Below are 21062 nucleotides of genomic sequence, written 5' to 3' on the forward strand. Positions count from 1 at the left end.
TTTTTCAAATGGCTTCTCCCAATTGTGTAGCACCAAGGAGATAATGTCTAAGATTTTGGATATGTATAAATTTATTAATGTAAAGGTGAGATAAGGAAAAAGAGAAAGAGTATGAGATCCCTCCAAAATGAGGGCTTAATTTCAGTACTGACTCAATACTTCAGAGAGAGCCTCAATTTCATTATTGACTCAGGAAGTAGTAACATAGTAAACTCTCAAGACTTATTTGGGTATCCTCAAGATAGAATGAAAAATGCATCCTCAATATGACACCTCATCAATTTCTTTTTCTTTCACTTTATTAAAATACTGAGTTTATTTCACAAGTATGTTTGTCTCCTCACAATTTCCACGTGTGACAATCACTACTACTATGCCCTGTCATAACATTCATACATACTTAAAAGCAAGCAAAGGGTGGAATTCCATATTTAAAAACTAAATGAGTATTTTGGACAACACATGCTGGGCAATGAAACCTGTACAACATTTATCAAACATGGTAGGGAAAGTTCTCACTCTGCAATATAAAAAGGATAGCCAGATAACAACTGTTACAGGAACAAAATAAGACAGAAAATATTTACAAATTGTATAAACTACTTTCTTAAAGGGATTTCTTCTGCTGCCAAAGATTTTGAATAGCCTTCTGGTCAGTCATGTGGAAGCAATTCTTCACTTAACTGGTGAATTTAGGTTCCACTTTGGGAAGAGAGCCACCTTTTTCTATACTTGCTTGCATTTTTGCTTCAATGTCTTCTACAGGACCTTTTGGTGTTTTAGGAGATTTTTTTCCTGGTTTTTGAAAGATTCTTGACCCTTTGATCTTGGTGTTGGTGGTTTTGAATCTTTGCCAAGCTGATTTTATTTTCGTGCATTTTTGGATGGGGTATCTCATATAGATTTCTTCACTGGAGCCTTTTCTTCAGTTTCCTCATCATCAAAATCACCAGTGACATCAACTTTTTTTTTTCAAAGATTTATTTATTTGACAGTCAGAGTTACACAGAGAGAGGAGAGACAGAGAGAGATAGGTCTTCCATCTGCCGGTTCACTCCCCAGATCGCAACAGCTGCGTCGATCCAAAGCCAGGAGCCAGGAACTTTTTGCATGTCTCCCATGTGGGTGCAGGGGCCCAAGGACTTGGGCCATTTTCTACTGCTTTCCCAGGCCATAGCAGAGAGCTGGATTGGAAGTGGAGCAGCCGGGTCTCGAACCAGTGCTCATATGGGATGCCGGCGCTTCAGGCCAGGTTGTTAACCCGCTGCGCCACAGCGCCAGCCCCATGTGTCATCATCTTCTTCATCATCTTGTCGTCATCAAGCTGCAAACTTTACTTTTTGCTGTGGTACACTGCTGCTTCACATCCTCCTATTTGCCTTGTGACTGTGCATCTTCCCCCATAGCTACTAAATGCTCTCTGCTAATATGCATAGGCCCTGAACCACATTTCAACCTCAAGACCACAGGTGGTGTTATTTTAAAGCCCCCAAGGGAAATCATTGGCTGTACGGACATTTTCAACATTGCCAGTGTTACTTTAATTGGACCAACTTCCTAATTCATTGCTGCTGCTTCCACATTGTGCAGGTTCATCCTTTGCACCAGTGCCTAAACTGACAGTTCTTAAAGATATCTAGTGCTCATTTTCATCATTGTCCACTTTAAAGTGATAATCTTTGTCGGCCTTTAGTTCACAACCAGAAAAATAATTCTGGGGCCTCAGGGGGTTCATGTCCATCGAGTCTTCCGTGGGGTGGAGGGACGAACCTAGGTGGGAGAGAAGGCGGACGGAGATGGGACACCCACTGCTGCAAAGGACAGCCACATAGGATGGAACCACATCAGTGACACTTCATCAATTTCAAACTGATTCCAAAAGGTCAATGGCATTGTCTTGTTGCTTGAAGTGGATCCTTAGCATTGTTTATTTGTGTTTGATGTTCACATGGACATATAGATGGTAAATAAATGTCCTTAAACTTCCATGCTCACATCTTTGTTTTCATTATGAAAGTGAACACATAAATTTGAACATCTGCACATACTTTCCTTCATCAGAAGCTAAGAGAAGACTATCTGAAGAAGTAACAAGTTTGGCATATTAATGAAATTGGTGCCATGCAGTTATTACTGGGTATCTCTCTGTAAGGAGAGTAGAGCCTATCTAGTTGTCCTTTCAAATCCAATGGGAGGAAAGAAGGGATGAAAGGTACTTTTCTTCATTTTCTAAGCCTGAGAGAATGAAGCATTGGAAGCTGCCTCATGCATGTTAAGTAAAAACAATTTAATTTAAGAATTTGGTGAGCAGAGGGGTGGAAAGGACAGACAACAGATGAAAGCGGAACATAGATATTTGAGTATGAGCAGAGGACAGTACCATTCAATGCAATTTTGTTAACAAGACTCTGGATCTAGAAGAGAGACTAGAGATCCAAGCACTGACCAACTGCATCTCAGAGTCAGGGCAGGGCCAACCCTGATTAGTACCTTCTTCCTCCGGGGTTGTGGTCTGAGTACTCAAGGAAATTTCATTTTAGTCCACAGGAGGGAGTCACAGGGGATAAGGTAGAGAACCAACTTTGAAGGAAGTCAGTAAGAAAATCTTTGAAGTGAGGAAGCGCTTGAGCCTGGAGATTGGTGTTAGATTCAGGAGTCTTAAAGTGAGAAGGAAAAAATATCTGTTCACCCTTTGTTAATTCAGTAGCATTTGTACCACAGGGACAATGTCTTAATACTCTAGGGAGTCACATTTTGGTGTGGACACAGATTCGCTGTATGATCTAACAATAGTTACTTAAGTTCTCTGAACCTCCATTTACCTATCCTATGAGGGTGATCATTTCTGCTTCACAAGATTTATTTAATGAGCTTTAACTTAGAATAAACGTGGAAACTTTCATAGACTGAGAGGGGAAAGATGGCTTGAGGATTGGATCTGGGTCTCTTTCATCTCTGTTTCCCCACAACACATAGCATACTGTCATACACAAATAGCTGAACAAACACTCTGCTATACTTGATAGGACGAGAACTTCTAGTCCTCTTTCTTAATCATAATTCTAGTATTTCAGTCTGATACATATCCTCCAAATTCCCTAATTCAGTCTCCTCATACTCCCTGATCTTAATATACTACTTCTGCTTCAATATTGCACCCTTCAGCATATGTAAAGATCTATGTGTTAACCTAGCCCTGCAAAAATTGCCAACAATTTTTTCTCTGCAAAACAGAAAACAAACAAAACAAAACAACTGTACTCTATCCAAGTGTATTCAGATCAAAATACTGAAGAATGGAGGAATTGTCTTTTATTACCAGAGCCTCTGGGTAGAATATCTTTTGTGTAATCCAATGGATGTCTAGGAGAATGTTGTAAAGGCTACCAAGCTCCCTGATGAAATATTTTGCTATCTCTGGTGGATAAGAAACAAATGGCTTTGGGGTTGGAAGACTGTGTGCCCTGAGGAACTTCAGGCTGCAGTGCAAAAGCAAAAGCAAAATCAAAAGCAAAAGGAATGGGGGAGGGGTGCTGGTGCTGTGGCATAGAGCATAAAGCTGCCGCCTACAGCCATGACATGGGCACCAGTTTGAGTCCTGGCTGCTCCACTTCCAATCCAGCTCCCTGCTAATGGCCAGGAAAGCAGTAGAATTGGTCAAGATGCTTAGGCTCCTGTACCTACTTGGGAGACCTGGATGAAGCTCCTGGCTCCTGGTTTCTGATCAGCCTGGCAGTTGCAGCCATTTGGGAAGTGAATCAGCAAATCGGAACACACACACACTCTCTCTCTCTCTCTCTCCCTCCCTCCCTCCTTCCCTCTCTGCCTTTCAAGTAAATAAATAAATCTTTAAAAATAAATAAATAAAAGAGTAAGGGATAATCAAAACATGAATAATAGAACTCTCTCTTCCTATTGAGAGGTAACTATAGGAGCCTGAGAAGAAAATGAAGACATTAACAAGGGAATGTTAGATTAGCCAAGCCAAAGAGCTATGGAATTTAAAATAAAGAGAACCCAGATTGCTAGAAAGACCAGGCAAGAGGTGATGTGTGGATAGACCCTAGGCTAAGGGTTCCTGTTTCAAGTTTTCTCCTCTGTATATACAACCTGAAAGCATGAAATAACTATGAGTCATTTGTACAAGGAGCTATAGAGCACAGGAAATGGAGAGGGGTTTCATTCGTCTTGTTAAAGACACTAGAAGACTCCTCCACACTTATGATGATTGTATGGTAGGCCACACTAAAAGACTCCTCCACACTTATGATGATTGTATGGTAGGCCAGGAATACTTGTGAGGAACCAAATATTTCTGATATGTCTAATGCACTTCTAATTCACTCAAATCCATTCAATAAGCAGTATATAAATTTTGAATAAGATATTGTGCAATACACATGAGTATAACTTGGTGTAGTCTGAATTACAGCATGCTGACAAAAATGCCTGCTTTATTACTCTTTCCCCTATCTTAAAAATTGCTGCAAAAAGCTGATTAAGGAATCTTCCTAAATGACTACATAAGAATGGGTTTTAATAAGTATACCAATCATTTTTAACTAAGTCCTTCCAAAAAAGCTTGAAAAAGATTCTCTTTAATATCCCAATTATCTCCCTAAAATCTGGTCTGTACTATCACTTCCCATAGCAACCACTTTAATACAAGATGAGCAAAAATATTTGCTGTAATGTGAATTATCACTCAGGCTGTGAACCAGCAGTGTGACACAGCTGGTTAAGCCCTGCCTGCAATGCCGGCATCTCATATAAGTACAGGTTCGAGACCTAGCCGTTAAACTTCTGATCCAAATCCCTGATAATGCACCTTGGAATGCAGAAGAAGATGGATTAGGTACTTGGGCCCTTTCTACTCACGTGGAAAATCCGAATGGGTTTCAGCCTGGCCCACCCTCTGCCATTGTTGCCATTTTGGGAGATAAACCAGTAGAAGGAAGATTCTCTCTCTCTCTCTCTCTCTCTCTCTCCCTCTCCCTCTCCCTCTCCCTCTCCCTCTCCCTCTCCCTCTCCCTCTCCCTCTCCCTCTCCCTCTCCCTCTCCCTCTCTCTTTCTCCATCTCTTTATAAGTCTTAAAAAGAAAGATTGGCCGGCACCACGGCTCACTTGGCTAATCCTCCGCCTGCGGGCACCAGTACCCCAGGTTCTAGTCCCGGTTGGGGCGCCAGGCTCTGTCCCGGTTGCTCCTCTTCCAGTCCAGCTCTCTGCTGTGGCCTGGGAGTGCAGTGGAGGATGGCCCAGGTGCTTGGGCCCTGCACCTGCCTGGGAGACTAGGAGGAATAGGAGGAAGCACCTGGCTCCTGGCTTCCGATCAGTGCAGTGCGTCGGCTGCAGCGGCCATTTTGGGGGTGAACCAACGGAAGGAAGACCTTTCTCTGTCTCTCTCTCTCTCAGTGTCTAACTCTGCCTGTCCAAAAGAAAAAAAAAAGGAAAGATTACTCAGACCAAATGAATGAGGTATGAATTAAATACATTTTGCTATGCAGACAATAGTCATGTAGAGATTGTGCTTGCAGAGAATTCCTTAAAATAATAGTAAATCATTTTCTTTAGCTTAAGAGCATATTCTGTGACAAAGAGCAGAAGAAGTTTACCTGGTAATTTGGTTTTCATTTTCTAAACCAGATTGGTGGCGGAAGGTACCATCTGTACTGAAGCATGGGAAATAGTCAAAGCAATGTTAGAATTTCATGGGGCTGGCACTGTGGTGCAGCACCTGCATCCTATATGAGTGCTAGTTCGAGTCCCTGCTGCTCCTCTTCCAATTCAGCTCTCTGCTATGGCCTGGGAAACCAGTAGAAGATGGCCAATGTGCTTGGGCCCCTGCATCCACATGGGAGACTGGGAAGAAGCTCCTGGCTCCTGGCTTCGGATCAGTGCAGCTCCAGCCATTGTGACCATTTGGTGAGTGAACCAGCAGATGGAAGACCATTCTCTGTCTCTCCCTCTCACTGTCTGTGACTCTACCTCTCAAATAAATAAAAGATTAGAATTTCACAATGGATAGTTGACAAAGTAAATGATTCATGTGGGTTAAGGAACGCATTAATATTTGCAACTCTTCTGTCGACATTGCTTTCAATACTACAAACTTATCTTCTGAGTTCCCAAAGTCAAGATGCAAGAAAGAAGCCCTTAGTTCCATTCCTGCTGACTGTATCATTTCCTCTGTTGTTCCTACCTGTCCATCACTGGAAGTATGACTTACAGTATTAGAATACATAGGGTTCAAGTTCTAACTTTCATTAAAAGTATGACTTTGAGAAATTACCCTAAATTCTCAGAGGCTTCATTTCTTTATCTGGAAAATTGCTTGTCAATTTCCTCGAACTTGGTAGGGGGATCAAATGACATAAAGCAGAAATAAAATCGAACAGACAATTTCTACACACATTGTATACATCATATCTATAATGTGATTTCTGTGGTTTTCATGGATCTGGAGCCTTTATGTAAACGTCCATCATATTTGGACCTTTCTGAACCATCATTATCATAACTTAACCTTATTTTTTCTCGAGCTAGCCATTCTTCCTAAGTGAGAACTGATTCTTTTGTAAACAAAGGCCACTTGTATCATTTAACCTTTCTTTCATCCAATGTTCAATTTTTTTTGGGTGTCCTTCAATGCTGCTTTCTAGGCTAAAGTAATGACTTTCTGGGCTCTTTTGGTCCTGCAAGTTTCTCAAATATTTTCCAAGGTCCATAAACTAGCCACTCAATTTGTAACAAACTGTCAAAGAAAGGTAACCAACTCACTAGCCAGGCTTCTGCCAGGCCAAAGAAATCCTGTTGATTATATTTGAATCACTTTTCATTAATGACAGACTAAATGGTTCATAAAATCAGTTCAGTGAACTTCTGCAATATATTTTCTATTAGCCCGTGGTACAGAAAAAATTCTGGTTATCTGAGTACTTTTATATTACTCTCTATCTGGCCAATGCCTTATTCACAGGACTCTGATCACAGTGGGCCTGTGTGAGTCTAATGATTCTCACTCTCTCCTGCACATTTCTTCTTCCCTGTGGTGATGGCTCAGTTTGTTTTTGAGTTCAAGTTTACTAATATTAGACCTGACTGAATCTTGATCGTTACTTGAGGTTTCCTCAGTATTACTAAAATGAAGATTTTCTGCTTTGTTGTATGGAAACTAGATTTTTTTTTTTTTGACAGGCAGAGTTAGACAGAGAGAGAGAGACAGAGAGAAAGGTCTTCCTTCTGTTGGTTCACCCCTTCAAATGGCCACTATGGCCGGCGCGCTGCACCGATCCGAAGCCAGGAGCCAGGTGCTTCCTCCTGGTCTCCCATGCGGGTTCAAGGCCCAAGGACCTGGTCCATCCTCCACTGCCTTCCCGGGCCACAGCAGAGAGCTGGACTGGAAGAGGAGCAGCCGGGACTAGAACTGGCGCCCATATGGGATGCTGGCGTCACAGGCAGAGGATTAACCAAGTGTGCCATGGCACCGGCCATGGAAACTGGATTTCATAGGCCTGATGCCACAATACTCAAGATTTTCCTTACCCATCAATTACAGCAAGGAAACTGATCTGGACAAAGTTGGTAGACATAAAACAATCAGAAAACAACTACTCAAAAAGAAAGACAACATGGAGTGCTATGAAAAAGCATAGAGCTATTTGTCAGAGACTTCAGTTCTAGTTACTTTCCCTTTCAGTGCCCCAGGCAATGTGTGTGTTATTAGCATTAGTAATATGTAGAAAGGTGCACTATTTGATTTTTTAGGAATCTCCCACTCATAATATTTTTCTGAATTGGAGTGGCATTATTTTGCGTGTTATATATTGCTACATAGATGAAATAGGGACAATTCTTGTTGAAAGATTTTGTTAAGTGTAGAAGCATAGAAGCAATGAAAGGGATGAAGATAAGGGAAGGAGTTCTAAGTCCAGAACAATCCTTTATAGCCTGCATATAGCCCCTGCATTTTAGGCATAATGAAATTGGTGAGAAGAAACATCTGCATTAGTCAGGGTTCTCCGAAGAATCAATAGGATATTTATAGATATTTAAGTGTAGGTTTGGGGGCCGGCACTGTGGAGCACTAGTTAATTCTTTGCTTGTAGTGCCGGCATCCCATATGGGTGCCGGTTCTAGTCCCAGCTGCTCCACTTCCTATCCAGCTCTCTGCTATGGCCTGGGAAAGCAGTAGAGGATGGCCCAAGTCCTTGGGGCCCTGCACTCTCGTGGAAGACCTGGAAAAAACTCCTGGCTCCAGGCTTCAGATCGGCCCAGCTCTGGCCATTGCTGCCATTTGGAGAGTGAACCAACAGATGGAAGATCTTTCTCACTGTCTTTCCCTCTCACTGTCTGTAACTCTATCTCTCAAACAAATAAAATCTTTAAAAAGAGTAGGTTTGTTATGGGAATTGGTTTAAGTTATGGTGGAGGCCAAGAAATATCAGATTTGGTATCTGTAACCTGGAAACCCAGGAAAGCTGGTGGTATAATTCACTTCAAAGGTGAAGGTATGAATGGAGAGTGAAGTGCTGGTATAAGTTCTGGAGTCTGAAGGCCCAAGAACCAGGAGCTCCAATGTCAGAAGTTAGGAGAATAGGGATGCCCCCACTTATTTGTTCTATCTGGGGCCCTCAGATGATTGGATGGTGCAAGACCATATTGGTGAAGGCATAACTTCTTTAATGATTGAAATGTTAATGTCTTTTGGAAATATTCTCACTTACACACCTGAAGAAAGAATATTTTACCCACTCTCTGAGATCCCTAACTCAGTCAAGTTGACATAGTCAGCTATTACAATATCCTTGTATTAAACTGGACAGCAATATAAAAATGGTAAAATATATGTTACAAAGTTATTTTTCAAAAATTCTTGCACTGGATAAACGAGTTTGAAAGAACTGTTTCATCCCAACAACTGAGTATACTCTTTGTAAAACACACTAATTAATTCATTTAATCCATGGCATGTACTCTGCCAAGTGATAGGGATATGCAGATCCTATTTCTCTCCCTTAAGAATTTTTGTCTACAGTTAGAGTTACAAAGCAAGCACACTTGAAAAGATTTGTTATCACTGAACAAAACCTGCATTTCCCCAAAATTTTCTCCTGGAAATGTTTTATAGTTAGACAAAGATAGGATATACTAGGTTAGCTCTGTCACTTATAAAAAATAGGTATTTTTCTTTGAACCTCTGGGCATAAAAATTGCATGTAGTAAATCCTAATATAAAGGTGAAAGCAGAATTTAAAGAAATGTACATACCTTGATACAATTCAGCATCTTCCTTCTAGTTATCAGGTATTAATAATTGCTTGACACTCTGGCCTCAGAATCAGCCCTTTAAGGCATTCGGATCTGGCTCAAGAGCCCATGAGAGTATTTTAGGCATGGAAAGCCAAGACATTCTGGCAAAAAAAAAATCCTAAATGAAAGATCTCTTAAAGTGAGATCCTAGTGGAAAGAATATGCCATCAAAGAAAGAGGTACCTTTCTCTGAAGGGAGGAGAGAACTTCCACTTTGACTATGACCTTGTCTAAATAAGATTAGAGTTGGAGAACTCAAAGGGCTTCCATAGCCTTGGCAACTCATGAAAAGAGCCTTGGGTGATTACATCATAAATAAGAGTGTCAATTGTTAAGTCAACAACAGGAGTCACTGTGCACTTACTCCCCATTTAGGATCTCTGGGTTTTTTAATTATTTATTTTACTTATTTATTTTTTGACAGGCAGAGTGGACAGTGAGAGAGAGAGAGACAGAGAGAAAGGTCTTCCTTTTCCATTGGTTCACCCCCAGTGGCCACTGCAGCCAGCGCGCTGCAGCCTACGCACCGTGCTGATCCAAAGCCAGGAGCCAGGTGCTTCTCCTGGGCTCCCATGCGGGTGCAAGGCCCAAGCACTTGGGCCATCCTCCACTGAATTCCCGGGTCACAGCAGAGAGCTGGACAGGAAGAGGAGCGGCCGGGACAGAATCCAGTGCCCCGATCGGGTCTAGAACCCGGTGTGCGAGCACCACAGGCAGAGGATTAGCCTATTGAGCCGCGGCACTGACCGGGATCTCTGTTCTTAATGTGTTATACAATGTGAATTAATGCCAAAACTAGTACTCAAACAGTATTTTACACTTTATGTTTCTGTGTGGGTGCAAACTGTTGAAATCTTTACTTGATATATACTAAATTGATCCTCTGTATATAAAGATAATTGAAAATGAATCTTGATGTGAATGGAATGGGAGAGGGAGTGGGAAAGGGGAGGGTTGCAGGTGGGAGGGAAGTTATGGGTGGGGGGAAGCCACTGTAATCCAAAAGCTGTACTTTGGAAATTCATATTTATTAAATAAAAGTTAAAAAAAATCAACTACTTTTTAAAGGAATTTACACACTGCATTTGGACTTGTTTTTTCTTTAAATAGTGCTTCAGAATTTTTTTTTCTGGCCAATTTTACTGATACAGATGATTTTGTAAATGGATGGTATTTGGGGTTGATTAGAATCATCAACTCATTGGTGATATCTTGGCAACAGATGATAATCCCCACAACAGGAATTTGATCCTAGCAAAGAAGCATATGGGGAACAGCAGGTCTACAGAAACATCTATCCTGGCTGCCTATTCACACTGTTCAGGAGCAATAAAAGGCTCTCACATGTGAATTCTCACTTGAGCGTTTTGAGACTAAAACTGGTAATTCTGAGTTGAGTTAGAAACTATTGAAAATTAAGAATACATGGCTGGCGCCGTGGCTTAACAGGCTAATCCTCCGCCTTGTGGAGCTGGCACACCGGGTTCTAGTCCCGGTTGGGGCGCTGGATTCTATCCCAGCTGCCCCTCTTCCAGGCCAGCTCTCTGCTATGGCCCAGGAAGGTAGTGGAGGATGGCCCAAGTGTTTGGGCCCTGCACCCGCATGGGAGACCAGGAGAAGCACCTGGCTCCTGGCTTCGGATCAGCATGATGCACCGGCCGCAGCGGCCATTGGAGGGTGAACCAACAGCAAAATGGAAGACCTTTCTCTCTGTCTCTCTCTCTCACTATCCACTCTGCCTGTCAAAAAAAAAAAAAAAAAAGAAAAAGAAAATTAAGAATACACACAATTAATCTGATACAGTTTTGATAATCTACGTTGGGATCTTTCAATTATTTATTTGAAATTAAGTTTGCCAAATAACATTAACAAAAACTCCCAAAAATATTTATGAGAAAGATGGAAGTACTAGTAAAGTTTTTGAAACATATTCTTATGTTGTGCTAATTACACTATTGCCCTTCAAGCAGTAATATTTTGCACATTGTAATTTTCTCAATCATATACTGTTAAGAAGAATTTGCTTTCTCTCCACATATTCATGTAACTAGCTAATGTTCAAGATAAATAAAGATGTTTCTATATTCATTTTAAAAAATAATTGCTTGATATAATCTTTATTTTCTAATAGCACGAAAGTGAAATTTTCTGACCAGTCACTTTAATCTTGTCTGAACTTGTCAGGGCATCCGAATGGTTCTGCAAATCCTACTATGTTTTGGCAGGTGTTAAAACTCCTGCAGCATTCTGGTACAGACTGTAACTTCTTATGAAAGTAAGAGTTTTGATTGCCCCACAGTTTTTTTTATCACTCCATCAGTGGTGCATAGCACTTTTGCTATACTACTGTTCAATCTTGTCCTTCAGTGTAAGGAACATTTGCCTTATTTTTTATGTCCAACTTGACAAAACTCAGCAAGATCTTGTGCATACCTTATGCATACCTCTCATCACAGTGAATCCAGGGGATTTCCCGTTGCTCATTAAAAGGAAATTTCATAGTCATTTTTATCTATTCCTTTTAGATATTTTATTCTTACCCATTCATTCTACATTAACTGAATTCTACCACATACTAGGTTTTGTTCTAGTCATCAGGGATATAGAGATTAAATTATATATGTTATACAATTATAAACATGGTATAATTATTGTCCTTGAGGAACTCTAACTGCACTGTGGAAACATGACCTTTTACCATCTCCTGTCTCTCCTCCCAGTAATAATCACTCATTGCTGACAATAGAGCTTGATAAGTGTTATGGAAGTAAAAGGAGGTAGAATATGAGGCAGTCAAGGACTAGATCATGTAGGTTCTTGAATACCACAGAAATAATTGAAAACCATGGAAGAGTTTTTAGAGGAAGAGTGACATGTGGGGGTATCTGTACCACAGAAAGTTCTGCTTGGCAGTTGAGTAGGGGAAAATTGATGATTGGAAGGTGAATGAAGGCAGGAAAATTGATTTAGAAATTATTTCAGGAATACAAGGAACAGGTAAAGGACTGTCATGTTACAGAAAAGGTCAGAGATCCTTAGCTTATGACCAGCCTCCTAGATCCTGCAGGTGGTGATTTGAGGAAAAGGTTGTCTTAAATTCTCATTGTCATTGGACTAATTTTGTAGGAAACTCAAGACATAACTAAAATTATTGCATGACTAAATAGAAGGGTCAAGATTTTTAAAAGAGGAACTTAGATAAACCAGCATTAATAAAATGGCTTGTCCACTTGGGAAGGATTTTTGCCATTGGTTCATGGAGAAAGAAGGGAGAGAAATCTTGGTAGAGCCCATTTTTACTTCCTACAAGCTGTGAAAGAATGAATACACATATGCAATTTCCAACATTGAGAAGTAGCATAGGATACTGAGTAGAGTGTGGCTCTACTCAGGTGGAGTGAGAAGCTACCTGGTTTAAATCTAGCTTCTGTAACTAAATCAGTGTAAAACTTAGTGAGCATTACTTAACGCCTCTGTGCTTTAGTTTTCTCATCTGAAAAATAAAAACACCTAACATTTAGGGTTAGCATTGTGGTATAGTGGGTAATGTTGCCTCCTGAAAAGCCAGCATTCTACATGAGCACTGGTTCTTCTTCCAGCTGCTCCACTTATGATCTAGTTCCCTGCTAATGGCCTGGGAAACAGTGGAAGATGGCCCAAGTGCTTGGGACCCTGCCATGCATGTGTGAAACCTGGATAAAGCTCCCTGGCTCCTGGTTTCAGCCTAGCCCAGTTCTGGCCATTGCGGCCAGATGAGGAGTGAACCAGCAGATAGAAGACCTCTCGCTGTTCCTCTCTCTCTGTGACTCTGACTTGAAAAATAAATAAACCTTTAAAAAACACAGCTAATATTTAAAATAAATGTTTAATTCTATTTATTTGAGATGCAGATGGGGAGAAAGAGAGAGAGAAAAAGAGAGAGAGAGAAAGGGAGGGAGAAAGAGAGATGGATGAGGGAGGAGAGAGGGAGAGGGAGATAATGAGAAAGAGAGGGAGAGGGTATTCCCATCTGCTTGATCATTACCCAAATGTCTGCAACAATGGGGTCTGGGCTGGGGCCAAAACTAGGATCTGTAGACTCAATCCAGGTTTCCCCATAAGTGAAGGGCCCTCACCTACTTGAGCCATCACCTGCTGCCTTCTAGGATAGAGTAGCAGGAAGTTTGGGAGCTGGAACTGGAACAGGAACCATATGGGATGTAGGCATTTGAACTGGAGGCCACTACTAGTCCAAATGACCACCCCATAGCTAACATTTTTTTCTTATTTTAAATATTTATTTATTTATTTGAAGTCAGGGTTACACAAAGAGAGAGGAGAGGCAGAGAGAGAGAGAGGTCTCCTGTTGGATGGTTCACTCCCTTGATGGCTGCAATTGCCGGAGCTGCGCCAATCTGAAGCCAGGAGCCAGAAGCTTCTTCCACGTCTCCAATGTGGGTGCAGGGGCCCAAGCACTTGGGCCATCTTCTACTGCTATCCCAGGCCATAGCAGAGAGCTGGATCAGAAGAGCAGCAGCCAGGACTAGAACCGGCACCCATATGGGATGCTGGTGCTTCAAGCCAGGGCATTAACCCACTGCGCCACAGCTGTTTCTTAAAGTGTATGTAGTATTTTATACATCTGCCAGCAATGTTTAATAAATACTTGTTAAGTTATAAAGTATTACATACTTCATTAAAAATGAAAAAAAGGATTTGGAGCACTTCAATTATCCACAAACTAACCCTTTGTGAGAAGTTATTTCATTTCTTAACGGAGTAATAGAAGGTCATAGGAAATTCCTGTCTTAGTTCTCGCTGCTGTAATGCAGCATCAAAGAAAAACAGAAGTTTTTTTTTTTCTTGCATTTATTTTTACTGAAGTAAAATTCACATATCATACAATTTAACATTTTTAAAGTATAAAATTCCATGAAACTTAGTAAATTTTTCAGTGTTGCACAAATGCCACCTCTGTATAGTTTCAAAATATTTTCTTTCTTTCCTTCTATTCAAATACTTTAATTTTTTTATTAGCATGTAATAGTTGCGCATTTTAAGGGGTACAATGCAATATTTCTTTTTTAAATTTTTATTTATTTATTTATTTATTTTTTATTTAATGAATATAAATTTCCAATGTACAGCTTATGGATTATAATGGCTTCCCCCTCCCATAACTTCCCTCCCACCTGCAACCCTCCTCTCTCCCGCTCCCTCTCCACTTCCATTCACATAAAGATTGATTTTCAATGCTCTTTATATACAGAAGATCAATTCAGTATATATTAAGTAAAGATTTCAACAGTTTGCACCCACATAGAAACACAAAGTGAAACATACTGTTGGAGTACTAGTTATAGCATTAAATCACAATGTACAGCACATTAAGGACAGCGATCCCACATGAGGAGCAAGTGCACAGTGACTCCTGTTGTTGACCCAACAAATTGACACTCTAGTTTATGGTGCCAGTAACCACCCTAGGCTCTTGTCATGAGTTGCCAAGGCTATGGAAGCCTTCCAAGTTCACCGACTCTGATCATATTTAGACAAGGTCATAAAGGACAGGGTGAGGATAGTAACCAATGATCCTAAGAGTGGCATTAACCAGGTCTGAACAATTATACAGCATTAAGTGGGGAAGAGGACCATCAGTACACACAGGTTGGGAGTAGAGCCATTGGAGGTAGAGTAGAGGTTATGATTAAGAAGGAATGAGGCCCAAGTGCACTAGACAGGGTCTAGAAACAAAGGACAGAGTCATTATTAGAGGAGCTAAGAAAGGTGCTGTCTAAGCTACAATTAAGTTTTCTGATTGAGAGGCAAATAGAACCTGACAGAAGGGGCTTGATAATAATCTGTTGGGCTTTAGGCCTTGTAAGTAAAGAGGCCCAGACCTATCTCTTCACATGGGGTATATCCTAAGGGAGGAGTGAACCTCCTGGGGGAAGGCACTCTGTTGACTTTCATGACTTAGCTGGCCTGGGAGGAGAGCTGGCCAGGTAAAGGCAGGGGGCATCTCTAACAAGAAATTTACAGTTCTGCCTGCAATGTTGCTGACCCTACTTGGCCGTCCCCTCAGCTGCAGTGGTCACTTTGGAAGTTGGGCTGAGTGAAGGGCTTTTCAGCTTAGAGCCAATGAGATCTGTGGCTCTGACCTGGGCATCCTTCGACTCCAGGGCAGGTCCATTTCCAGTGATCCAACTCTTGGCAGAGCTGCCAGGGCTCTTCACAAGCTGAATTCTGCTGAAGCCCAGGCTTACCACATTGAAAGCCACTGCAGTGGACTGGCCTATTGGTTCTCCTTGAGGGCAGATCACTGTACAGATCAGCCATTAATAGGCCTGCCACCCATTGCTTCTGATGCCTAGCTTTCTTTCCCTCCTGGTTTTTGTCAAAGCAGACCAGAGGGTGCAAGTCAATGGAGTGCCCAAGTCCCATCTCTAATCTTCAGTGGCCTGAACTACAAGTCTATAGTCACAGGCATGTTCTGTAGTAGTTTTTCTAAGGTAGACAATGCCCATGAAGAAAATTATATTCTCACTTTGAAACTTTCTTTCCCTTTGGTCTGAAAGGGATGTTTTTTCTACTTACTGTATACTTCGCTGATGGCGAAGTGAATCTAGCTATGAGATTATTATTTAAGCTCTTATTTTGGCTATGCTATTACAGAAAAATGTTAGCCATCTCTTTTATAAGGTCTAAAGATTAAATTGTGCGTCCTACAGATTCCTTCATAATAGAATTAGTTTCCTACCTTGAAGAGAATAGAGAAATGAAGAACAAGTTGGGCTTAGAATAGAGAAATGAGGGAGCAAGTCCTAGATCGCTTGCTGACAATAGCAATATCACATGAATACTTAGCAAACAGTTTCAACCGTTAGATAACAACTTAAGAAAACATTTACCAGAAGGTCCAATGCCTTCTATAAATTTTAAGAATCATGTATTTGAAAATACCTCTTAAATATCTAACATGGTGTAGTTTGTTTAACCAGTAAACTTAAGCACAACCATATAAAATGTTTTTAGTTTCTTTCTGCCAACAAGTTTAAAACATATGATAAAGAGATTCAGGTCACACGAATTAAAATGTATCTTTGATTAATTTTAGCAGCTTAAATTTATGGACAATCTTATCTAGAAGCCAATTAAAATAAAATTCTTAATAAAATTTTCCCATGTGGACATACAATATGTACACACATATAACCTAACATAATAGACCAATATAGCAATTTTAATAATAGCTTTTAAAATCTTTAACTCTTTTTTTTGATTGTCAATTGATTTGAATTGCTTTTTGTTTTTAGTAACCTCAGTTAACTATACTTTCTCTCAGTTGGTACTGTTAATACATTATTGGCTTCATCTGTTTACAGAGCCATCCCAAAGTACTGAATACAATAGAAGTGGCTGGAAAAAGTCCTTAGAACCTATAGGAGGACAGCTAAACACAGAACCAACAACGCTTTAATTTTATGAGCAGCAAATCATATATAACTGTGGATGACAAAAGACTTTAAGTCGCCATGTTTAAAATTATAAACTCATCAATAGTGCCCAATAAGAGGCACTTGCTTACTTCACAGTATTTTTGAAAGCACCTGTAGGATTTTACAAGTATTTAACCCTTTAGGCCTCTTGGGCTTTCTCATTAATAGTAACACAAAATCATTAGACTTTTTATTTCTCAAACTTTTGTATTAATAGCATTTTCCATTATAGAAACTTAAAATTTAGTACCATGTCACATCTTGACAGTACTTCTAATATAATCCAAATAGCCTGATTAGTTGGTGTCTCTATAAGATGAGAGACATAGGTCCTTCGATTTTTTTAGTTGGGCCCAAACTGGAAAAACCAAAGTCCAAGATTTACTGGAAATTTTAGAGTCCAGATTGTTTGAAACTTTGATTTTTTGAATGCCTGTCAAGAATGCCAAGAAGGCTCAAAATCCAAAATATCTGCTTGAAATAAGATTCCTTAAAATCATGACATAACATAGACCAAATTTGATCATTGTTATAAGGTGATTATTCAAATCTTTGAAAATAAGCACATATTTAAATAACCCATAGCTCTTAATAGAAATTCAGCTGTTTTTGAACAATTAGAATTTAACAGACATCAAGAGAACATAATAGATTACTTTAACACATTGCTTTAACAGAGCATCAGAGTTTAATTCTATGTCAAAGAGAAATTGAGCTTCCTGTGAGCTTTTGCTGTGAGGTTTCCTTCCTTTACCTTCTTTCATATTGGTGACCATGTTTCTGTGTTTCTGTGTGTAACACATCTTTAAGCATCTTTTGCAGGGCAGGACGAGTGGCAACAAATTCTTTCAATTTCTGTTTGCTATGAAAAGTCTTTATTTCACCTTCATTCACAAATGAGAGCTTTGCAGGATATAATATTCTGGGCTGGCAGTTTTTCTCTCTTAGTACCTGGGCTATGTCTCGCCATTCCCTTCTAGCTTGTAGGGTTTCTGATGAGAAGTCTGCTGTGAGTCTAATTGGAGATCCTCTGAGAGTAATCTGACGTTTCTCTCTTGCACCTTTTAGAATCTTTTCTTTATGTTTCACTGTGGTGAGTTTGATTACAACGTGTCGTGGTGAGGATCTCTTTTGGTCATGTTTATTAGGGGTTCTATGAGCTTCCTGTACTAGGATGTCTCTGTCCTTCTCCAGACCCGGGAAGTTCTCTGCAAGTATCTCACTAAAAATGCCTTCTAATCGTTTCTCCCTCTCCATGCCTTCAGGAACCCCTAGAACCCGAATGTTAGGTTTTTTAATAGTATCCTGTAGATTCCCGACAATATTTTTTAGATTTCGAATTTCTTCTTCTTTTCTTTGGTTTGCCTGTTTCCTTTCCTGTTCTCTGTCTTCTAAGTCTCATATTCTCTCTTCTGCTTCACCCATTCTGTTTTTAAGGCTCTCTAATGTGTTTGTCATTTGATCTATTGAATTCTTCCTTTCATTATGATTTCTCATCCCCATCACAGTTTTTTGTTCTACTAGTTGTTTCATTTCATTTTGATTCCTCCTTAATATTTCATTTTCACGAGAGAGATTTTCTATCTTGTCCATTAAGGATTTCTGTAGTTCAAGAATTTGTTTTTGAGAACTTCTTAATGTTCTTAACAGTTTTTTGAGATCTGCTTCTTGCATTTCTTCTATCTCATCATCTTCATAATCTTGAATTGGGGTGTCTTTTTCATTTGGGGGCGTCATAGTGTCTTCCTTGTTCTTGTTACCTCGGTTTTTGCATTTGTTGTTTGGCATGTTGGAGATAATTGGTTTCTTCACTGTGGTGTTTTTTCTTGGTATACTGTGAGTATAGATTAAGTGGGCTGTCTGCTTTCAATGGAGCCTTAGAGGCTTGATATGAGTGTGGCCTGAGAGCTCTGTTTGGTTCCTCGGGGTTGAGGGTATGCCAAAGGTGACACTCCCAGGTTAGGCGTGGTAAATCTCTCTCTTTCTTTCTTTTTTTTTTTGATTCAAATGGGAAGTAATTCCACACAGCTGAAAGGAATTGGAGGTAGTTAGCAGGCGAATGATATACCCATAGGAGCCAAAGATCAGAAGCTCTTTTCCAAGGACCACACAGGGAATCTGTGCTGCCCTCAGCGTGGGCTCAAATTCTCCTGCAGTCTCCCACTGGGTTGCCAAGTTAGATGCTAATCTCCTGTTATTTCATCCCTCCCCCCAGAGTCAGGTTTTTCTGCTAGGCTCAGGGCTGGTGCAGACCTGAGGTCGCCCTGCTTATGACGTATGTCCAAAATGGCGCCTGCTCTTTGTCTTGCTCGCCTTTGAGAGGTGAGCGGATAGAGAGAAACTCGTGTCCGTATCAGTCACTCTCTCTCTCTCTCTCTCTCTCTCTCTCTCTTCTAGTTAGCCTGGTGAACTTTTCCCCACAGAGTATCAAGCCTTGTTCCCTCTAGTCTCCTCTTTCCGCTTGCCCGCTGGTGTCTCAGGCTATTGAGGTTCGGCTCACCTCGCGTTCCAGCGCTGGTGTGTTGAGTCTGCCGCTGGTGTCCCGAACTTGGGCTCCCACGCTCTCCATGCAGGTCCTCTGTGAATCACTAGTTCCGGAAGTGTTTCCTCTGCTGTTTCTTCCCCTGCTCTTCCTTGAACCTGCAGTATCTCCACTGTTATTAAACTGTCTCTTCCCAGACCATCAGTGTGCTCCCTTCCTATTCCACCATCTTGCCCACAGTCTCATAGCTAACATTTTTTATGTCTCAGGAAGTTATCCAAGTACTTTACAGTTATTGGTTGACTTAGTTATCAAAGCAAGCCCATGAAGTATTCTTATTAGTGTCTCCATTTTACAGATTGAAAAACTGTGGTAAAGAAAGGTCCAGAGAGACCATTAGAGAACCTGCCTCTGTAGCCCTGTCAGATGCATGGCTGTGAAGCAACTCTTTGGTCAAGCTAAGGCACTCATAAGTCTTCCATGAATATGAACTCTTTCTCACCTGAAACCTGAATCACTTCCTCTTCTTCCTGCCCTCCTCTACTTCCCACTTTCAATTGTTTCTCTCCTGAGACCCTGTGTCCATTCCCTTTACTTACTCTCCCCTTTGTGTTGCTCTACCTATCTCTCCTTAGTTTTCCATAAATTATCTTCTCTGCCTGATTCATTCTATAGCCCTCGCCCTTCTCCCCTTAGGTGACCTCAAAGGCCTGAAGGGGACCAGACAGATTCCCTGGGAATGGACTAAGGAACCAAGCATCAATCAGGTTCTCTAATTGTCTCTCTGGAGCACTCATGGGGCCTTACCCAAGTCATACATCCAACTTCCTTCCAGTCCTCAGCTTTTCAGGAAATATATCTTTTCCAGAGATATTAGAATGTTCTCCATATGACTGTGCGTGTGAGTTTATGTGTGTGGTGGTAGTGGGAGAAGGATGGGGTAGGATGTACTCTGAGTACACACACTCTTCATAGCTTGCCTTCAACTGACAAATACAATTTCAGTCTGTCATGAAGCTGACACTCCTGCGTGGTCAGCCCCAGGGGAGCCTCTGAGGGATTTGTCACCAAATTGAAGTTTTTAATAATGTCATAGCCCTGAGTCAAGAAGCAGGAAATGGCTGTTGAATCAATAACTCCATGGCCCCCTTGCTGTAGCAGCATGCTGACCTTTCATTCTCTACCACTCCTCCTCACTCCTAGTCATGGTTTCTGCTTATCCCCCCCCCCTTAGTGCTTGGACAAGTTTTCTTCTGCAGGTTACAGCTCTAGTTCCAATCTGTCAACTGATTTCCACCAATGTATTGATAATTAATGATGAAACTTAAGACAAAACCACTGAAAATGCCTTTGAAGTGTAACAGAGTAAACTGTGAGCTTTAGATAGGCTAGTGAGACTGAAGGGGCTTCCCTACCAAATAGAAAGGGAGGAATGGTGCATTCAGAATAAGAAAAGCTACCTTTCTACATTTACTGCCCCACATTTTCTGGAAGCGTAATTTTGGTCATCTCCCTTAGCCTCTCTGAGACTCCCCTTCCTCATTTAAATTAGTCCTCTCTGTCTCCTTATATGATATATTGTGTTGAGTAATGAGCTAGCAAAAGTAAAGGTAATTTGGAAACAGTAAAAGATTGCACATGTACTACAGTTATACTCAGTTCATAGTGGGGTGACTCAATATACTTGATATAGAGTGGGGTGACTATAGCTCATGAAAACTTATTATTATATGCTGAGAAAATAGAAGAAAGGAGCTCCAAGGTTCCAATCATAAAATAATGTCAAAGAGGGG

The 21062-nt window shown here is 40.8% G+C and overlaps 1 pseudogene; it reads right to left on the reverse strand.

The window, feature by feature from the left end:
- Positions 1-607: 607 nt before the first annotated feature.
- Positions 608-20433, reverse strand: LOC133752741 (nucleophosmin-like; annotated as a pseudogene).
- Between the last annotated feature and the right edge of the window lie 629 nt (positions 20434-21062).

This window comes from Lepus europaeus, chromosome X (assembly GCF_033115175.1).
Source record: "Lepus europaeus isolate LE1 chromosome X, mLepTim1.pri, whole genome shotgun sequence".
Classification (NCBI taxonomy): Eukaryota; Metazoa; Chordata; class Mammalia; order Lagomorpha; family Leporidae; genus Lepus; species Lepus europaeus.